Consider the following 20,381-nt stretch of genomic DNA (forward strand, 5'->3'; position numbering starts at 1 on the left):
ACAAGCAGATAATTTTTATTAAAATAATTATCTGGTGATAGCTGAACCCTGTCTGCAGTACAGTATATCCGTATTGATGTAAAGTACAAGATACCTGTTTAATCTAAGAAAACTGTTGTTAGAAAGGTATTTATATTTAATGCTTATTCAATAAAAATATTTCAATGGTGAATATCATACTTATCAAAGTTGTGATGAAGGGTTCTTAACCTGAAACCCTAACTATTTATCTTTCCACGATGTTTCTGGCAGCATTTTCTGTTTTTATTTCTAATTTACAGCATCTGCAGTTCCTTTTGGTGTTCATTTGCTTACCAAAACATTTTTTTTAGCAGCTTTGTGATACGTTGTGTTAAGGCTTTGTTTCCTGATTTTGTTACAAGGTAATTTCTTCCCACAAAAAGCCACATTATTTTCAGGTGCAAGATGCAAGTAAACTGCTTTATAGATCCACACCAGACAGGAAAGCAACGGGGAACTCAAATGGTGAGGACAAGCAGCAAATCTGACCCTATCTTGGAAACCGTCAAAAATGCTCATCACAATAAATCCCATTTAAAAAAAAAAAAATCTCATTCACTCCTGCCCTTTACTGAATGAAATCTGCTGGCATAGACTACACGAGACTCCAAACCTGTCAATGTGATACTGCCCTCGGAAGTGACTTAAGAGGGCTCAAGTTCAGGGCAATTAGGATTTGACAATAAAAATGTGTGCATTTTAAACGGTTAACTGATTTAAACATTAAGTTCTGTGCATTCATATATATTTTAACCACGTCTATGTTCTTCCCACCATTACAGAACATATTAGAATAGTTATGAGTAAAATATGTCTTTAAAAGAGATAGATTGTAGGGGCTTAGTTGAGGTTACACTTCACAGAGTAACACTTCACAAAATACATCTCAATTTTAAATGCAAGAGCTTTGCTGAAGCTAGATGTTGAGGCTCTGGTTAACTTTGCAGAAGCAATGAAGAATGATGATCTATTGTGTATGGGCAATAAAGTCCAGGCTCAGGTATACTAATTGGGTTTGGAGCCCTGTAAGAAGTTGGATGGTTTTTACAAGCAGAGAGAGGAAAATACAGACAGGTGATTTCTCTTAGAGAGAAAGGTGGGGGGGGGGGGGGGGTGAGGAGGTCAGTTCTACAGTAGCAGATGAGGCTGCAAAATGGCACGCTGGCAGGCTTGTTGAAAAACCCCATTTTGAAGATGGGTTGTGAGTTCTGAGTTCAACCTGTTCAAAACCCTTGTAGTCCTTACAAGGGGAAATGGCAGGCTAGAGTGTTTCTCCTCAAATATGGGAAACAAGAGGAACTCTGTGGTAACTTGGAAGAAGTTGTTATCATTTGGAAAACCCATGATGGGACAAGTTTCTTCGGCAAGACACTGAAGTGACTGATTGGAGGAAATCAGTTTGTGTGTGTGTCCAATGAGCAACAAATTTCTCTTTGAAACCATCTAGAACCTTCCTGAGCTGGATCCATTTAACTTTAAGCACCAGAGACCGGTGAAGATTCATAAATGTTAAATTCTGTGCCCAGTGTAAGAATTGCCTGATACCGGTGAACTTGGAGAAGTGAAAAGTGAATGATTGGACAGTGAAACAGAACTTTCCTGAACATATACGCATTACATACACCTATGCTTACAATTAGAAGGGAGTTAAGTTAATAGTAATAAGTTTAAGATTGTTCTTGTTATTATGTTTAAAGAAAATTAAAAGCAACTTTTGTTTAAGTAACCATTGTCTTGGTGAATTTCTATTGCTGCTGTGTTTTGGGGTCCTCTAGGCTCGTAACAACACTGTACAATAGAGATAAAGAAACAGCCCTGATGCATTACTTTCCAGTACTACATGTCTTCCCTTGTGCCTTTTGTAACAAAGTAGCATTTAATCAAAATGCAACAAACTGGGAGCTGCAAGTCTAAAGTAGAAAATGTGGGAAATGCTCAGCAAGTTAGGAAATAGAGAAAAAGAAATAGGATTGCTATTTGTGATATTGCTGGTGAAAAGTTATCAAGCTGAAATATTAATTCTGTTGCTCAGTATTTCCAACATATTATTTATGGCTGCATTCAAATGTAATGTGGTGTGGCATAATTGCAATCAATTTTGTTTCATGGCAAGTTATTTTCCTCTAGTGTTTAATTGGTGTCTCTCTACTATCTTCCAATTTGCACCGCTCACTTTTTCTCCATACCACATTAATCTTTTATGGCAAAATTGTTATACTGGAGTTGGAGTAATGCAACTCATTTGCTCTTTTTAAAATTGGCATAAAGAGACTGATATATAGAAACAGAAAGAGGTAAGTAGGGGAAAAAGTATGCACACAATATGTAGCTGAATCATACGGCTGCATTTGTTTGCAGATTATTCTGAATGCTGCCCCAATATTGGACCAGGGTGGGAATTTCCAAATGTGCTGCATACACCAAGAATGAGAGTTATGGAAAGAAAAGAAAATAGATCAAGATTGGGAGAAAGGAAAAGGAAGCCACCGAGCAGATCAGAAATGTTAGAGAAAAACTGATGCAGAGAAAATATGCAAGGTCTACAGAAATATAAATGTAAATATGAGAGAAAAACTGACAATTTCTTTCATTATTTTTATTCAAATGTTGGTAATTTCACAAGGATCAATTTCTCTGACATCTTTGGCCTTTAACTTTTTTTAAATCAACCAATAAATGCTACTAGTATTAGTCTAGAGTTTATTTTAAAATGGACATTAATTCCTGTCACCTAATGAGCATGGGGGTTTTTTTTTAAGTGAGTATATTCATTGCAATTATTCCTTGGTGTAATTCGCTATGGTAATGCTAGGCAGAATGAGGAGACGTTGATGAGGTCAGACTTATGAATAGCATCAGCTGACATTGCATTTGCACTTCAAACTTCCTATGTTGTGAAAGGTGAGAGAGACGAAAAAAAAGAAAAAAATGCTGTTAAAGAAGGAAGTCTACAGATGCCGGAGACGTGTGCAATACACAGTTGTATTGGAGAAACTCAGCAGGTCAAGCAGTATCCATAGGAAGTAAAATGTAAACAATGGTTGGACCTGAGCCTTTGAAACTGAGTTTATAGAAGATGCCTGTTGATAGTTTGACTCCTGAGATGGAGACAGAGGTCTAGAAAGAAGAGTATTGCCAGAGATGATGTCAATTACCTTTCACTTCATACAAATGCTGCATGACCTGTGGAGTTTCTCCAACACATTTGTATATTGCAAGAAAAAAGCATGGTTTTCTCAGGATGAAAGGTCTTCTCAACTAGAGTACTCCACTTATTAATGTTTGAACCCCAACTATTCATAAACTAATATCAATATTTTGTATACTTCTGACTTGTGACTGAGGCACCAAACATTAGTTTATAGTTTTACTGATGAAGCAATGTGATGGGGATGTATGGTGGAAAGATGTTTCAAATGGATCTACCATAGGTAAATTGAGTGAGTGGGCAATAATGTGGCAGATCGAGTACCATGTTTAAAAAATGTGAGGTTATTTACTTTGATAGAAAAAGAGAAATACTGAGGTTTTGTGTAAATGGGGATGATTGGGAGTACAATGTTCCACGCATGTCCATTGCTCCCTGAAAGTGGCAATACAGGGAGATGGTGTGATAGAGAAGGTATATGCATGCTTGCCTTCATTGTTCAGGCCATACAAGTCAGGAAGTCATGTTGCTGCTATATAAAGATTTTCTTTAAGCCACATTTGAATGATTGTATGGAGTTCTGATTTTTTAAGAATAAAAGTTATTTGGAGATTGGTTGATACAAAAACAAGTTTTCTGAAAAATGTATGACTGAAATTGTAGAATCCTTGTTCACTTGTCTGAATGTGCATCGAAATAACTAATTTTTCATATTTCCCTTCTACAAATACTAGGCACTAACTTCACTCCTGAGATTGATTGTGTGACCTTTTAAAGTGCCTGAAATTTCTGGCTGCATTCCTTATTCCCCTGCATACTTACAAATTCAACTTTCATTCAGTGTCAGGTTTTTGTTTTTAAATACTTTTTATTAAGTAGTGAACTATTCCTGGTGAAAAATATTGGAGTCAAAATTGATTGTTGTCATCACCAAAGATATTCCTGTTCAACTATTTCTCATTGCCCAGTAAAAAGATGAAATTTCATTCTTTCAACTTTTGAGGAATCCTTTGGCATGAACTTGCAAGTACAAGTCTGCATTTATTTCACTTAATAGGATTTTGTCATGCATAAATTCTGTGTTATGGTTGAGTATGGAACAGTAATCACTGCACTTCAAAAATAATGGTCTTTAAAATGCATTGAGATGCCTTGAGCTTTAAACGCTGCTATTCTCCAATCTTACGTTTTTAATACAGTAGAGCTAAAATACCAGCTCTTTTGTAACCTTTTATTGATTGAATAAGTTTAAAGTACGACATATAAGATCAGCAAATTTGCAGATGACATAACAATTGGAGGTGTAGTGGATGGCGAGGAAGGGTCTCACAGCCTGCAACAGAATCTGGATAAGCAGGAAAAATAGGTAGTAAAAATGGTAGATGGAATTTAATGTGGACAAGTGTGAAGTTTTGTATTTTGAGAGGACAAACCAGGATCGACTTACGCGGTAAACTGCAGAGTGCATAGGGATCTGAGAATGCAAATACGTAATTCCTTGAAAGTGATGTCCAGGTAGTGTTAGGTCTGCTTTGTTCATGAATGAGTGAGACAAACACCAGACTGAGTCGAAATCAGGGTTCTTTGTTCTTTATTACCGGATTGTAACACTTGCAACTAACCATGTTAGTCGGAGAATGCATTCTGCCGTTATCAGCAAAATGGTGATTTTTTATACCCTTGGATACGTGCTTAGAACATCATCATATCATTACTTGTCCAATGACTAAAACTGTTGCTATCCTTTCCCTGCTAGCTTCCTGCCTCTCAATCCATCAATGTCTCTCTTATCTTGTAAGTACAAGGATGCATTCACATCTTGTTACAGCCCTGCCCAGGGTAACTCCTTACACATTCCCATCTCATGATGTTTTACCTTACAGTAGATAGGGTAATAAAGAAAGCTTTTGGCATACTGGCCTTCATAAATCAAAGTACACCCATGTGACCAATTAGCCTACTAACCCTGTATGTCTTTGGAATGTGGGAGGAAACTGGACGGAGAACCTGGAGGAAAACCATGTAGACTCATTGGAAGCACGTACAAACTCCTTATAGACAGTGCTGGATCTGAATCAGCTCCGTTGGGATCAAGTGGTTAAATATGCTATGCCATCTCTTAAAAATTGCTATCCATTTAGCTGCATTTCATTTTCTCCAGAGCCTTGAAAAGTTTAGTTGTGTATGCATTGCCATTTTCAGATTCAGTAGACTACAATTAAGTGAAATATAGAATAAGCATGAAAGTCTTGTGAGCAACAGGTTGACTATGAAAGGTTTGTATTGCTAAAATAGATGAGAAGTTCACTCATTTCCCTCCTTTGGTTTGCTCAAAATATCTAGAAAGAGTGACCTTACTAGAATTAGGATTGTTTCTTGACATGTGGTTGAAATTTCAATACAGTACAATGGCTTGTTCTAAATATTAATTGCTTATTAGTTTGGGTCATCACGTGAAGCAGTGAATTCTGAAGTGGCTGATGAAGCCAGTCTGGGGCTTCAGATTCTACCATGGATGAAATGGAAGATGTCTGAAAGGACGGGTGGATAGCTTGAAATGCAGTGCTGTCCATGTGTTTTTCTCAATGCATAGATTCTTGGCTGTCTGTTTCATCCCACTTCCTTCCTCCACTTCAAACTGTCATGGATCAGGGATTCCCTGCAGTCAGTGTGCTTTGAGAATGTCCTTCATTTGTTTTATTCCTGATAGAGTAAAACAGTTTGGAGTCAGGTGTGCCCAAAGGAACCCAGGGTTTGTTGCCAAGAGAGAGACTCTGATATTGCTTCAATTATCCCTCTAGCAGACTTAAAGGATTTTATGATGGCGATGTCTCTCAAATGTCTTTGGGTGTGAATGTATGATGTCTGGTGCACAGTGATGTTTGTGCTGGGTTTGAGGTCTTTATCTTTGAACTGTAGCCAACTGCTACAAAGAAACACACACACTCTCAGTGTGGGAAGTTGAGCTCTGAGATTTATTGAGGCTGGAAAGGCTAGTTTTATACAGTTGGAGTTCCTGCTGTTTGTTTGATTGGCTGACATCAGCCACATCAATAACAATAGCAGGCAGGAACATTCTTGCCTATGAATACCCTTCTTCCCCAGCCTGTTATCGATCTGTTAGCTGGGCAGCTTGGCCAGTGCCATTTTAGGGCTGCTAAACCGCGCTGGTTCACTGTGTTAAGGGACGTGTTATAGTGTATTATGCTGCTGTTTACCAGCGCTCAATGTGGCGGGTCAATTGCCTCGCGCTTGCTTGGAGAGGGGGACCTTTGGTAAGGATGTGATGCCTGACGCCATGTCAGGACATCTCCACTATGAACTGAGGGGAAAGGGTTGCCGGGAACTCAGCCAGCACCTTGGAGAACTCATCGTCTGAGCTGTGGACGGAGTCCAGTTGCAGTGCCGGGAGCCCAACACCCCTCAGTGTGAAGGTTTGGAACATCTCTGTGGCACAAGTCTCTTGCCCTTGAGGTCGACTAGGAGGCTGAGGGCCTGCAGGAAGTCCGCTCCGAGGAATGGCTGTTCCACTGCGGCCAGCATGAACTCCCACAATGTGTGTTATATGTCCGTATGCTGCTGTTATTGACAGCCCTCAACACGGGGTCCGCTTGCCTACATTTAGTGTCCAAACCTGTCGGGGCATCACGCTGACCTCCTCTCCTGTATTCACCAAGAATTGACTACTGGAAAGGTGATCCCATATGTACAGCAGCCGCCATGGCCATCAGCGACTTGTCGTTTCCGGAGCAGTTGGATGTCCTTGGGTAGCTGCTCCAAGAAGTCCTGTTCGAAGATGATGCAGGGCTCATGGTCTCCCAGGATCTGTCCCCTAGCCAGTCTAGGTGGTGCAGCCATGCCCCCCTCTCTCTCGCCACGAGAGAAGGTCTCGCCAAGGTCTCAGTTAATAGCTCTTTGAAGGTAGTGCAAGTGCCTTCCGATGGTGGCCTGTGGATGAAGTTGGCCACTCTGTCTGCAGTCTCCAGATCCATGGCACTGACCATGTGGTAGTACCATGTGGACTCAGATGTGATGCCCCGAATCTGGAACTGAGCCTCCACCTGGTTGAACCACATGCTGGGTCAAACTGTGTAGAAGGTTGGGAGCTTGAGGCTGACTGCGCTGATCGCTGCTTCACTATCCATCGCTTGGTTTAGATGCTGTCTAAATCGTCGGGGTCACCAATTGTAGCCACTGCTACAAAGACGCACAACACACTCGCAGTGTGGGAGGTTGAGCTCTGAGATTTATTGAGGCTGTAAAGGCTCGTTTTATACAGTTAGAATTTCCGACGTTTGTTTGATTGGCTGACATCAGCCGCATCAATAACAAAAGCGGGTGGAAATATTCTTGCATGTGAATACCCTTCTTCCCCAGACTGTTACTGATCTGTTAGCTGAGCAGCATGACCAACATCATTTTCGGGCTGCTGATATTGTACTGTTCCAGCTTTCAATTGCGCCGGTTCGCTGTATTAACGGACGTGTTACAGTATGTTATGCTAGTGCTGACTATGGTGCAATGTGCCGGCCTGATCTCCGAGGTGGCGGTCCGCCACCGAACACCCTTTCTCAGATTGGCTGCACTGGTGCACTACAAACAATGATTAATTTCAACACAGATATACCCCTTTACAGAAAGATGACTCCTATCGTATTGGAGGTGGTCCACATCTTGCCATGAAAGCTTTATTACCAGGAAGTAATAAATTGTGCTCTTGGGGCTAGGTTGGTGGATGATATTTGTTTTGTGAAAATTGAGTGTAAGCCTGTCCTTTAGTGATTAAGTCAATTTGGAATTTGGCCTCGAGAAATACTTTAAAAAAAAATGCACCTGTAGTCTGACTAACTATGCTCCTTCATTTTGGAATTGATATGATATAGACTGAGTGGTTTCCTTTGGGTTCCGTAGAGTAACTTCAGTGCAATAAAAAAGAATGGGAAAAAATGTCTGGGCTTTGTGATGCCAGTCTGTGGTAAGAATATAATGGCTGGTTAAGCACCATGATCTCATATAACAGAGGCACAGTTAACAATTTTATATATTAATATCTATATATGTTATTGCAATAGTCATCCTAAATTACATGATATCTGTGCAGTGAATTTTAATCTTAAACTTATTATTTTGTGCGTGGGTCTACATTATGGGATCTGCAATTCAACCTCATAACTGAGTGCAAAAGACCCAATGGTATAATTGAATTTCAAGGAAGGGTCATTTACTTGAATCTGTAATTGTATTTCCCTCTCCGCAGGTTACCTGAACCTCTGAGCATTTTTGGCTGTCTTAATTTCAGATGATCATGGATTGTTCTAATGGCTGTTTGCAAGGATGGATACTGGCTGGAAGGCCATCATCTTGGTGAAAGAGGCTTTTGCTCTTCCACCTGAGTGAGTTGTGCACAACCAAGTTGTGGCTTTGGCGGCAGCAAAAAGATCTACTCGAGAATATTGAGTGCAGAAGCGCTGGTTGCTTTGAGGGTGCCTGTGAACACTTTTGAATAATTGGTAACAGATGATCCAAGGTAGGAGTTAACATGGGCAACAAGTAGAAATACTGCTCTTTAAATTCATCATTTCAAGGGGTTACCTTTTGCTTGTTTCAAGGAGGAAACTATATTGGAGATTTTTTTCTGATAGTTATAACATCACATTTATGGTATCAATTTTGTAAATCCTTTCTGAACCATTGCCAGTGCTGTACAATATTCTGTCACTAAAAGTGAAGAACTTTGAATTCCTTATTTTTCTGTTCTAAAAAACATCACCACTTGGATTTGGTTTGTTTCATGGTCATCTTTTACTGAACTGCTTGTCCTTCATGATTTGTAAACCTGTACTCCAGGATCTCTTACAGTGAAAATAGGCCACCTCAAAAAAGATGTAAATATAACCATGTAATTTTAAACAAATATTCTGCATGTTTTATGAGGGGGAAATAATGTTAACAGAAATCTGAATAAAAAAAGTTATTTGTAGAATTGCTCACCTTTATCATTCAGCTTTCAGAAAGCTCAGGACTTCTATGATCGTTTTCACAAATGCAAAAGCCCTCAACTTCCGAAATTCCACAGTCCTAATGATATTTTTCAAAATGTTGGTCTTCGGGAAATTACCACTTTAAACTAAATTCAGCAACTGTGATCATTTTCGTAGAAAGGAATATCTGAAAAGAAATTGGGTATGTTAAAATTTGAATTGTTTTGAAAATTTGTGTTTACTTTGCTTGAATATTTTACTTATTTTAAATTATTGAAATACTTTTAATTTCATTATTTTTGAATGTCAAATAATTACAAGTGTTCAAACAATTATGCCATGTTTTCAGGCTTACCAATTTTTATCCTGTCTTGCCATTTGTAGAATCCCCACTGATTAGGACAGAAGCAGGATTGCAAACCAGATAGCTGCTGGGAGATTCTTTCCATCCATGTTAATGTAAAGATAGTTTTTTGGGGAACACATGCACATAGGTGCCTTGTCACACATGGGATATTTTGCACCCATTCTCTTTTATTTTTCATATTATGCTGTTGCTCTAGCCCATGCAATGGATAGCTAGACTATTTTAAATGCCGTCACGGTATTTCTCAAGTGTTAGTGTCTGGAGAAATTCTCTCAACCGACTGTGCCTGGCAGAATACCTGGCAGAACTAAAAACTCTCTTAGAAGAAGGTGGCTATGTCGAAGAACAAGTGTACAACTGTGACTTCTGCTACAAGATGATCCCAGACTGCACACTGTCTTGCAAAGATGACATCCGTCGGCGTAAGTGGTTCAACAACATTGGAGACTATCTGAAAAGCATGAACATTGAGGAAGTTTACCACTTGGGTGGGAAGGGCTGGGCAGCATTCAGCTCTTCGTGTGTGGGAAAAACGTTGGGAGAAGGGTCTGGGTCCATCCTTTTCATCCCGATAATCCACCAAGGGTGATGATGAGCAAGGTGAAGAGGTGTGTGAGCCAGAGAGGCTGTTTGAAATTAGCAAAAAGGATTTACACCAATGGTACTCCTGCTGATGGCAAATGCCCACCATTTGAGCACCTCACGGACACCAAGATCATCCGTAATGTTACTCTAGCAACAGTTCCTGAACCACAGGAGGTTGATAATGAGGAAGCCCCATCCCACAAAAGTGTCTGAAGCTATTAAATACCTCGAAACCACATAAAAATATTCCAGCTCAGAGGCATTTCAAATTACACTTGCATACTGCGTTTAAGCAATGAACATTCGATCACTATTTTAAGAAATAAAATGATGATTGTAAGAAATTAAAAATAAGATTGCAAATACAAGTATTGTTCATGTATTTTTTTTAAAACTGCTTTTTTTGTGAACCCCAATTTAGCGCAACTTAGCATTTTTCGCAATGCGATTTAAAAAAAATATATTTTTTTTTGTATGTGTATGTGTTACGAACCCAGAGGACCCCAAAATCCAGCAGCAATAGACATTTACCAAGACAAATGGTTACTTAAACAAAAGTTGCTTTTAATTATCTTTAAACATGAAAATAGAATCAAACTTTAACTTATCTCTCTTGACTTACTTAACCTAACTTAATCCCCTTCTAATTCTAAGCGCACATGTGTGTGTAAGTTCAGAAAAGTTCTTTGGTTCACAGTCCAATCTCACTTCTCATTCCTCCATGTTCACTGGTTGCAGGCAATTCTTATATTGTGCACAGAATTTAACATTTATTAAGTTCACCAGGCTTTGGTGCTTGAAAGGTAAATAGTTACCGCTCAGGAAGGTTCTTGTCGGTTTTTAGAGAGAAATGTGTTGTTCCAGGACATCCACAACTTATGTACTACCATCAGCCTCTTATGTGACTTGCTGACAAAACTTGCCCCATCAAGGTTCTCCAGATGATAACCTCTTTATGTCAGGTCACCACAGAGTTCCTTTTTGTTTCCCTTATTCCAAATGAAACATTAGACAGTCAGTCCTCTCCTCTTGCATGAACCACAAGGACTTTGACCAGCCGTCTTCCAAAAGGGAGATTTCCATAAGTTTGCCAGCTTGTCCTGATCCAGTCCCAGCTACTTCTGCTGGCTGTATCACCGTACAAGTGATCTCTCTCTCTCTTTCTCTCTCTCTCTCTCTCTGAGAGAAAGCCTTTTTGGTTCTCTCTGCTTGCAAAGCCTCATGACCCCCTTAGAACAGCAAGCCCTCTTCCAGACAATCTGCGGCTCCAGCAAGATCTTTCATTTGTTGTCTTTTATAAACAACAATGCATTAGTGAAGTCTCTTGAGCACTCTTCAAAGCTCTTGCAAAAGCTCTGAGGCCCGATATGTGTAGCTGGGGCAGAGCTCCAGTATTTCAAATAAGATCTGGTTTAAAGTGTTTGTATGTGACTTACTCTAACAAACCTTTTCCAATTTATCTCCCAAAAACATATCTACATAGTCTATATACTCTGTCACATTTTGACCCCAACTATTGCGTTATAACGGGATTCCACTGTAATAGCATTTTCACTAAAAGAAAAAAAACTGCTGAGGAACACAGCAGTTTGAACAGCATCTGTTTGTGGGGAGGGGCTGGTGGGGAAGAATCATTGCTGTTATGGGTCGAGGCCTTCATCGGGAATGCACGTACAAAAACCTGCTTTGAGTCCCAACCGCAGCATTACCTGTTCTGACATAGCGTCTTGACCTTCAAGAGATGCTATTTGACCTGCTGAATTCCTCTGACGGTTTGTTTTTGTTCCATATTCCAGCATTGCCAGTCTCTTTGGCCTCCGCTGCATTGGAATACTTAAATTGAGACAGTGACAAATATCTTGCTTATCATTTTTTTAAAGAAGAACATTGGTTAATAAAATCTGGGTACTGGAAGTTCGTGCACTACAACAGGGGTTGTAGGCAAATTGGGTGTATTTGGGCGGGCCTGTTACTGAGCTGTATGTCTAAATTTTTTAAAAAATTAAATATAAAAAGAATCCATTCCACACCCTAGCTATATACTATACTGAATATCAACTTATCAAATGATGCCACTTTCTGGTGCAGTTCAATTTCGGTCAGGTCAGATGGTGATTATAAATTTGAAATGGAAAAGTTAGCCATTAGAAGAAAGTCAGTTCACTGGGTTAGCTTAATTGATATGAAGTAGGATGTGACTTGTTGAAACATGAACTTGAATGCCAATATTAATGTTTGCATGTGTATTGACTGCACAATTTGTCTGGTTGTACTGTATTTCAAAATATCTTTTTATTACCTGTTTACAATCATCTATAGCCAGCATTACAACGTAATTGACTGCCACATTGTGGGAATAACAATTGGTCCAGCTATTATCCAACCATTGATTTCTCATTCATTTTTATATGTTTTGGTTGAAATTTAAATAGTATTGAACTGTTTTAGCCAACAAATCATAGATTTTGCTGCTGAGACCTTGAATCATCTATAATAACATTGATCAAAAGCAAAACTTTCAATAAAGTTTCCATTTTCCAAATTGAAACAGTGGGAGAGGTGACTTCGCACTAGCCCAGCAGGAACTGATTAATTAACATTGTTGCAAATTGTTTCTTGTGGAGTGTTTGCTGCTGTTGAGACTAAATCAAGTTTTCACATATGCATTGTCCATAGTAGTCGCTTGAATCAGAATGATGACTTCATTTCCATTTATAACCATGGGCAAAGTTGAAATGGTTACTACAAATATTACATTATCGCAAGTGAAGGAAAGACCAGCCTTAGTCCTGGAGAAAATGATGCTACTACTAGTTAAGCTTCTGAAATAAAACCAAGATATATCTGTCATTTTCGCATCCTTTCGAAATGTTAGCTTAAACCTGCGTTAGAAGTGACCTCAATATCATGACTGACATGTGGCAGTTATGGCATGCATGCTCTTGCGCAATACAAAGCAAAGCCCGAACAGTATACCATGCAACAGCGCAATTCTCCCTGGTGAGTTAAATATTTTCTGTGCTCGCTTCAAACACGGAACCAACAGGTATGCAACATCCACTACTGCAAGCAACACCAACCACGGTCACTGCTACTGAAGTCAGACGCCCTGGCAGCGGGTGAACTGGCAGCAAGCGACTGGCCAAGATGGAGCCCAGGCACATGTCTGTGCAGAACAACTGGCAGGTGTATTTGTAGGCACTTAATTTTTCCCTCCAACAGGCCAAAGTCTTCACTTGCGTCAAAAAGGCTACCTTCATACCAGTACTGAATAAAAGCTTTTTAGCATACCGAAATGAATTGTGGCTTTGACATCCCGTATCATGAAGTGTTTTGAGATGCTAATAATGGGTGACATTAACAGTTTTGAACCACTTCAATTTGTCTACCAGCCAAACACATCCATATCAGGCACCATTTACTCAGATCTCCAATTAGACTCCAGGATACCTGGACACCAAGGACAATAATATTACACTATTGTTCATAGTTTACAACTCTGCCTTTAATACCATTGATCATAGCATACTTAATCCCAGATTTTGGGATAAATGCTTCAGTACACCCCCCTTCAATTGGATTCTTGACTTCTGTTAACAAGCCACAATCACTGAAGATGGGCACCAGTATCTCCTCCCACAATCATACTCAACAGTGGCACTCCTCAAGGATGTGTACTCAATCCCCTACAACTGTTCCAACCCTATTTTCAAATGTTTTAACAATACAGCAGTAGCGGGCTGGGTATCAAATAACAAAGAGGCAGAATACAGGAAGGAGATTAAAAGTCTAGTGACATGGTGCCAAGATAACAATCTTGTATCCCTCTCTTACTATAAGTTGGAGACAATCATCATTAACTTGAGGAGAGGGAGATAAGTCCACAACACTGTCCACCTTAATGGAGCTAACGTTGAAAGAGTAGTTAGCTTCAATGCCTCAGCAAAAAATATTTCCAGTGACCTGACTTGGGATAAGTGTGTTGAAGTAACGGACAAGAAAGTGCCCCAACACCTCTACTTTCTCAGAAGACTAAAGATGTGTTTCCCTTGTGCCTCAACAATGCCTACATTGAAAGCAGACTTCCTCAATGCATCGCAAGGTGGTATGGGAGCTACTCTGCTCAAGATTGGAGGATACTATAGAAGGTAGCAAATGGAGTTGAGAACATAACCAAAACTTCCATTCCCTCCGTGGACTCCCATCTACACATCCTCCCGTCATACTGAAAGCCACATCGCAACCCAGTCGCACTCTTCTTTCTCCTACTGAAGAGTGTGAAAGCATGCACTAACAGGCTTAAAACAGTTTCGTTCCCCACTGCTATCAAGCCCCTTCTCCATTTAGAGAGCTACCTCCTCCTCCTCATTACTTCAGCCTTTTTTTTTCCTGTTCTGCCCTCCCACCCATATCCACCTATGACCTGTTGGCCTGTGGTCCTCCCCCCACCTTTTTATTCAGGCACCTGCCTGTATTTTGATCATACTTTGGCGCAGGGTTCGGGCCCAAAACGTTGGTTATACCATTTTGCTTCTTACAGATATTGCTGAGTTTCTCCTACACTTCTGTGTATTGCACTACAATCACAGCATCTGTAGAGTTCCTTGTTTAGGCTCCTGAATGAACCCATTATCAGTTCTATCAGGGCTGCGCTTGATGCTAATTGATCTTCCTTTTCATTGCAATCCTATGCTCTGTAAATTGTGTCTGCTTAAATGTGACAGATAACCAGCTTGTCTAATTGTAGAAGAACCCTTCTCATGCTACTCAGTATTTTGTAGCAACTGAACTTAAATTTAAAGTCTCCTCATGCTGACTCATCTTGTATCTCGGTCTCATACTCTTTATGTTTATATTATTTTATTTTTCAAAAATAATGCTTTAATTGTAGGTTCACATCACAACCATCTGGTGTTTAGCAAATGTGGTGAACCTTTCTTTTTTTAAAAAAAAATTCATTGCGCTATTCTTTTTTGCATATTTTTGGTTTTTCTCCATAAATATCCATATTAAAAATTTCAATCTTCAAGATATATAGATACATAACAACCTCTTCCCCCCCCCCCCCCCCCCACAATCGTATAAATCTGTACACCTTCAGGGCTTACAGTTGGGTTTAAAATAAAGAAAGTTTTCATTGGGGATGTCACTTATATTTTTATAATAGTAGCACCTTTTTAAATTTGTATTTGGGCCTCTATATAATCCATATATAATTGCCATATTTTTATAAATAGGTCATATTTGTTCTTTAGATTATGTGATTTTTTTGCCCCCTGTGGATATTTATCTGTTCCATCGTGCTGTCTGTCATGGGGAGTCAGAATTCCAAGCAATACATTTCTTAGCCACAGCTAAAGCTATTTTAACAGATGAAATTTGGAATTTAGTTAGGTTGTTAATAATTATTTCAATAAAATTGCCCAAAAGATAAAGGTCCAGGTTTTCCGTTAAGGCCACCCCTGTTATCATTGTTAGTATTTCAGTAATATCCTCACCTTCACACACAACCACATAGCATGTGCAAACGTTTCTATCTCTATTCCACGTCTAAAACACATCTCCGATATTTCCGATCTTGATTTATGTTATTTCTGTGATGTGAGGTATAATTGGTATAGAAAATTATATTGTACTAATCCATATCTTGCATTTATAATTGATGTCATGCTATCCAAACACCAATCAGACCAACATCTCTCCATTATTGCAACTCCTAAATCTGACTCCCATCTCTCTCTCTTGATCTCTTTTAACCTGGGTTTGCACTTTAATTTTGGAGAGCAAAGTACATTTTAAGATATAAATTTACATGTGTTCCCCAGCCAAATCGTTCCATCTCACTAATTTCAGATGGGAGCCAAGTTTGGTCCCCATCTTTCTCTTAAAAATGATCTTAACTGAAGAAAGCAAAAGAATGTCCCATTAGCTACTCCATACTTATTTCTTAATTGTTCAAAAGACATAAGAGATCCTTCCATATAGCAATCATCATTTTTCTTGTTCATACCATGAATTCAATATTTTGTTACCCAGATTCATAGGCAGTAGTACATTTTTACATAATGATGTCCTCCATGACAAACCTGTTTTTTTCCCAATACATTCATTTATTTCTTGCCATATTCTAATCATGTTTATTAATATAGGATTTTCTGGTTTTTTTGTGTTAGTGACTTGGCATTCTACTTATAAATAAAGTCCTTTATTGTCTCCTCTTACTGAATTCAGTCCCATACGAATCCATGAAGGAGACTAAGAAAGATGATAGAAATCTTGTTTGTACTGATAAATAATACTTCTTAAGAGCTGGGTGTCTAAGTCCTCCCAATTTAAAGTCCCATGTTAACTTTTCCACTGCAATTCTTGTACTTTGTTATTTCATAGGAATTGTCTTAAACAATTATGTAATAATTTAAAGAAATTTTTAGTTAGTAAAATAGTCAGCGATTGAAACAGATACTGTAATCTTGGCATTGCCTTCATTTTTAAACAATTTAGCCTTCCTATTACAGTAATCGACAGATCTTTCCATTTCTATAAATCTTTTTCTATTTTTTTGAATAGAGGATTATAATTAAGCTTGCATAAATTCTGTAAATTATTATCTGTCATTATTTTTAAGTATTTCATTCTATTCTACTTCTATTTAAATCTACTACTGTGACAGAGTATATAGATATGTTTTTGGGAGATCTTGTTTGAAATATTGGAACTCTGCTAATGTTAGACTTTCGGGTCCTCACTGCTTTTGCAAGAGCTTCAAAGAGTGCTCAAGATACGTCACTAATGGATTGTTGTTTACAAAAGGCAACAGATGAAAGAGCATGTCGGAGCCACTGCTGTCTGGAAGAGAGCTTGAGGCTCATGTGATTTTTGCAAGCAGAGAGAGTCAGACAGGCTTTCTCTCAGAGAGAGAGAGAGAAATACAGAGATCACTTGTACAGTGTTACAGCCAGCAGACAGCAGCTGGGACTGGAACAGGACAAGCTGGCAAACTTATGGAAATCTCATTTTTGGAAGATGGCTGGTCAAAGTCCTGTGGTTCATGCAAGAGGAGAGGACTGGCTGTCTAATGTTTCATTTGGAATAAGGGAAACAAAAAGGAACTCTGTGGTGACCTGAAATAAAGAGGTTATCATCTGGAGAACCTTGATGGGGCAAATTTACACACACATTACATACACGTGCACTTAGTATTAGAAGGGGGTTAAGTAAGTCAAGCGAGATGAGTTAAAGTTTGATTCTGTTTTCATGTTTAAAGATAATTAAAAGCAACTTTTGTTTAAGAAATCATTGCTGCTGGGTGTTAGGGTCCTCTGGGCTCATAACACTACCTTTTTGGTATCTTTCATAATCAAAGTTTTGCAATAGCATTATTTTACTTTTGTTCATATTTATTTTATATCCTGATATTCTTCCATATTTTCCTAATATTGTTTGTAATCTTATCAATGATTCACGTGGGTCAGACGTGTATAATAGCACGTCATCAACAAATTAACAAATTTTATGTTTTTCCTGCCCAACCTTGAAACCCTTAATATCTGGTTTTCTTCTTATAATCTCCACCAGAGGTTAAATAGCTGGTATGAATAATGCTGGAGGTAGGGAAAAATAGATGGCATTTAGTTATTAGTTATCATTTTAGTTATTGGCTTATGATAAAAGGTTTTTATCCAATTTATACATTTTCTACCTATACCAATTTTTTCCAATGTTTTATGTAAAAAAGACCATTCTAGTCAGTCAAATTCCTTTTCTGCATCTAAAGAAGTAGTTATGTTTGGATTCAACCTTGATTTTGCCATATGTATTATATTGAATAATCTACCTTGAAGAATGACTTCCTTTAACAAATCCCACCTGATCTGGATGTATTAATTTTGGTAAATATTCAATCTGTTGGTTAGTGCCTTTGTTAGAACTTTATAATCTGCATTCAGGAGTGATATTAGTCCGTATGATGAGGTTTTTAATGGGTCTCTACCATTCTTCAGTAGCACTGTAATTATAGCAGTTGAAGAAGTTTCCGGGAGGATTTGGGTCTCCACCGGCTGGTCTCACACATTCTCACAGAGGCATCAACATATCTTTAAATTCTCTATAGAACTCAGGAGGGAGCCCAGGGACTTATTAGCTTGTAAAGTACCCAGAGCTTTCTCTATTTCTTCCCTTGCATCTAAGTCATCTTTTTCTCTCTCTTCTTTGAGTAAGTCTTCTCATTATTCTTATTGAAAAATTGCTGGTTCCCTTCCACTACTCCAAGCGTCAAAGTCATGGGGTATATCATTATGTATTTCAAGTTTTTAACATATAGTTGTCTTTTCACATCTTCAAATTTTTTTCTTTATTTAATCAAGATCAGGCTAAAATCTTGAAAAAAAATTAGTACCTTGTAGCGGCTACTATGGTAGAGCTACTAAAGTAATACAAAAAACATGCCAGACTAGTCAACTGAAGACAGATTTATTCAGGGTTTACAGGCTTCTTTTATATACTGCATATCCCGGGCTCCACAGACAAGGTGGGACGTCACTATGAGATTGCTGTCGATCCACGGGACCTGCAGGTTTAAATTAAGCCTTGTAAGTGCCCTGCACCTTCCGGCGGGAGACTCAATAGCTCAACGTGCTGTTCATTAGGTGAGTATGCTGCAGTACGTATTATGGTTCTGCGCGCCCACAAAACCACGCCGGCCACAGTTCGCGTTGCCCCACTGTGTGCCCGCTACACGGGTGCTACAACCTTTTCATAATCAACCTTGGTCGGGCCATTATTCTGCTTAGAGTAATCATATTCTGCTCCCAGAATTATCTCTGGTTCTCGGTAGCTTAAAAGGCTCACCAGGACTGGCCAAGTTTTGGTGAGCTCTCTCGATATGCAGTTTTTCTCCAAATTTGTCCTCTCCCAGTACTTGTGGGATCCATTTTTGAAAAAAAAAGTTCATGGTCCCTTCTCTCAATTCCTTCATTTGTCCAATAATTCAGACATTATTTTGTCAACTAAATTTTGTCCAACAGTCCTTGTTTATCTAACTCCCATTCTTTGGCTTATGTTTCCAAAATCTTGAGTTTTTCATGCATTTTTGACAATTCAAATTCTGCTTGACCCAATCTCCATCAGAGCTTCAATAATCTCTTTTATTTCAGTCATTTTCTCTGTCATATCTCTCATCAACCTGTGAATCGGTTACTCAAATTCTCCATCTTTTCACAATAATCTCTTTTATTTCAGTCATTTTCTCTGTCATATCTCTCATCAACCTGTGAATCGGTTACTCAAATTCTCCATCTTTTCCAGGATGGTGCTCAATTCTTGAGTGGTCCCCATTTTTGCACCACTCCCTTTCAGACTTTCACCCGATGTTCCTGGTTGAATAGGAACTTCTTCATTCTTTGTTTTTGGCTGTCTTGGCTCTTTGTGCTAGTTCTATCCATTTTTAATGAAGAAAATCTTGATTTTCAAATTTTTTTCTGTCTAGTACTCTTTACAGCTCAACCAAAACATGTCTATCTAAGTCCTTCGCATGGCCACAACCCCCTCATTGTGCTATTCTTGATTTAAGGACATCTCAGCATGTTTTTTTTAGCTGATTAATACTTTTTAAAGTATGGATATTAAGAATGTTGATGATATCTGACAAATATCATTGGAACTTAGCAATGACTGAATACTTTATTAGCTTTGTTTGGTAAATCTATGCAATGAATTGCTGTTCATTGTACACTCATGATGTTGCTTTGATTCAACTTTGGTTTAATTTCTCGTCTGAAATCTGTATCATCAATGACAATTGTTGCCCTTCAGTGTTTTCCCAAAATATCAGCCTAATTATTTATCCAAGTTCAGATTTGACTCAATCATGTGGCTCGGGCAAAACTCTAGGCGACAAAAAGCTACGCTTCTGATTTTCGGAAGAATATTTGCCAAAAGACTGAAAGCTCTCCCTTATCTTTTAATTATGTTAAGAGATAATTTATGTCCACTATAAGCACTTATGGAATGGCATTCCCACATGAATGCATTCACATCTTTGGAATCTAGGTGGAAACTGGAGTGCTTGGAGAAAACCGAGGTGGCCACAGGGAAACCATGCAAAGCCCACAAAGCAGCAGAGGATTGAATTTATGTTACTGTAGCCAAGAGAGAGCAGCTCTACCAGTTCAGATTTTTCAGATGTCAGAGGAGTACATAGATGACATTGCATAAAACCCTGAGATTGTTTTGCACTTATTGGTAGGGCAAAGAAGCACACATGTAAACAACTGACTATGTA

At 38.7% G+C, this 20,381-nt stretch overlaps 1 protein-coding gene and 1 long non-coding RNA gene across 3 annotated transcripts in view; one reads left to right on the top strand and one right to left on the bottom strand.

Moving 5' to 3' along the window:
• Positions 1-20,381, top strand: part of LOC138742669 (divergent protein kinase domain 2A-like) — a 140,015-nt gene that overhangs the window by 98,121 nt on the left and 21,513 nt on the right. The window lies entirely within an intron of this gene.
• Positions 1-20,381, bottom strand: part of LOC138742670 (uncharacterized) — a 52,991-nt gene that overhangs the window by 29,666 nt on the left and 2,944 nt on the right. Inside the window, exon 2 of the long non-coding RNA XR_011344353.1 lies at positions 9,161-9,337. This is a non-coding gene — a long non-coding RNA (uncharacterized lncRNA). The remainder of the gene's footprint in view (positions 1-9,160; positions 9,338-20,381) is intronic.

The sequence above is a fragment of the Narcine bancroftii genome, chromosome 9 (assembly GCF_036971445.1).
Source record: "Narcine bancroftii isolate sNarBan1 chromosome 9, sNarBan1.hap1, whole genome shotgun sequence".
NCBI classification, from domain to species: domain Eukaryota; kingdom Metazoa; phylum Chordata; class Chondrichthyes; order Torpediniformes; family Narcinidae; genus Narcine; species Narcine bancroftii.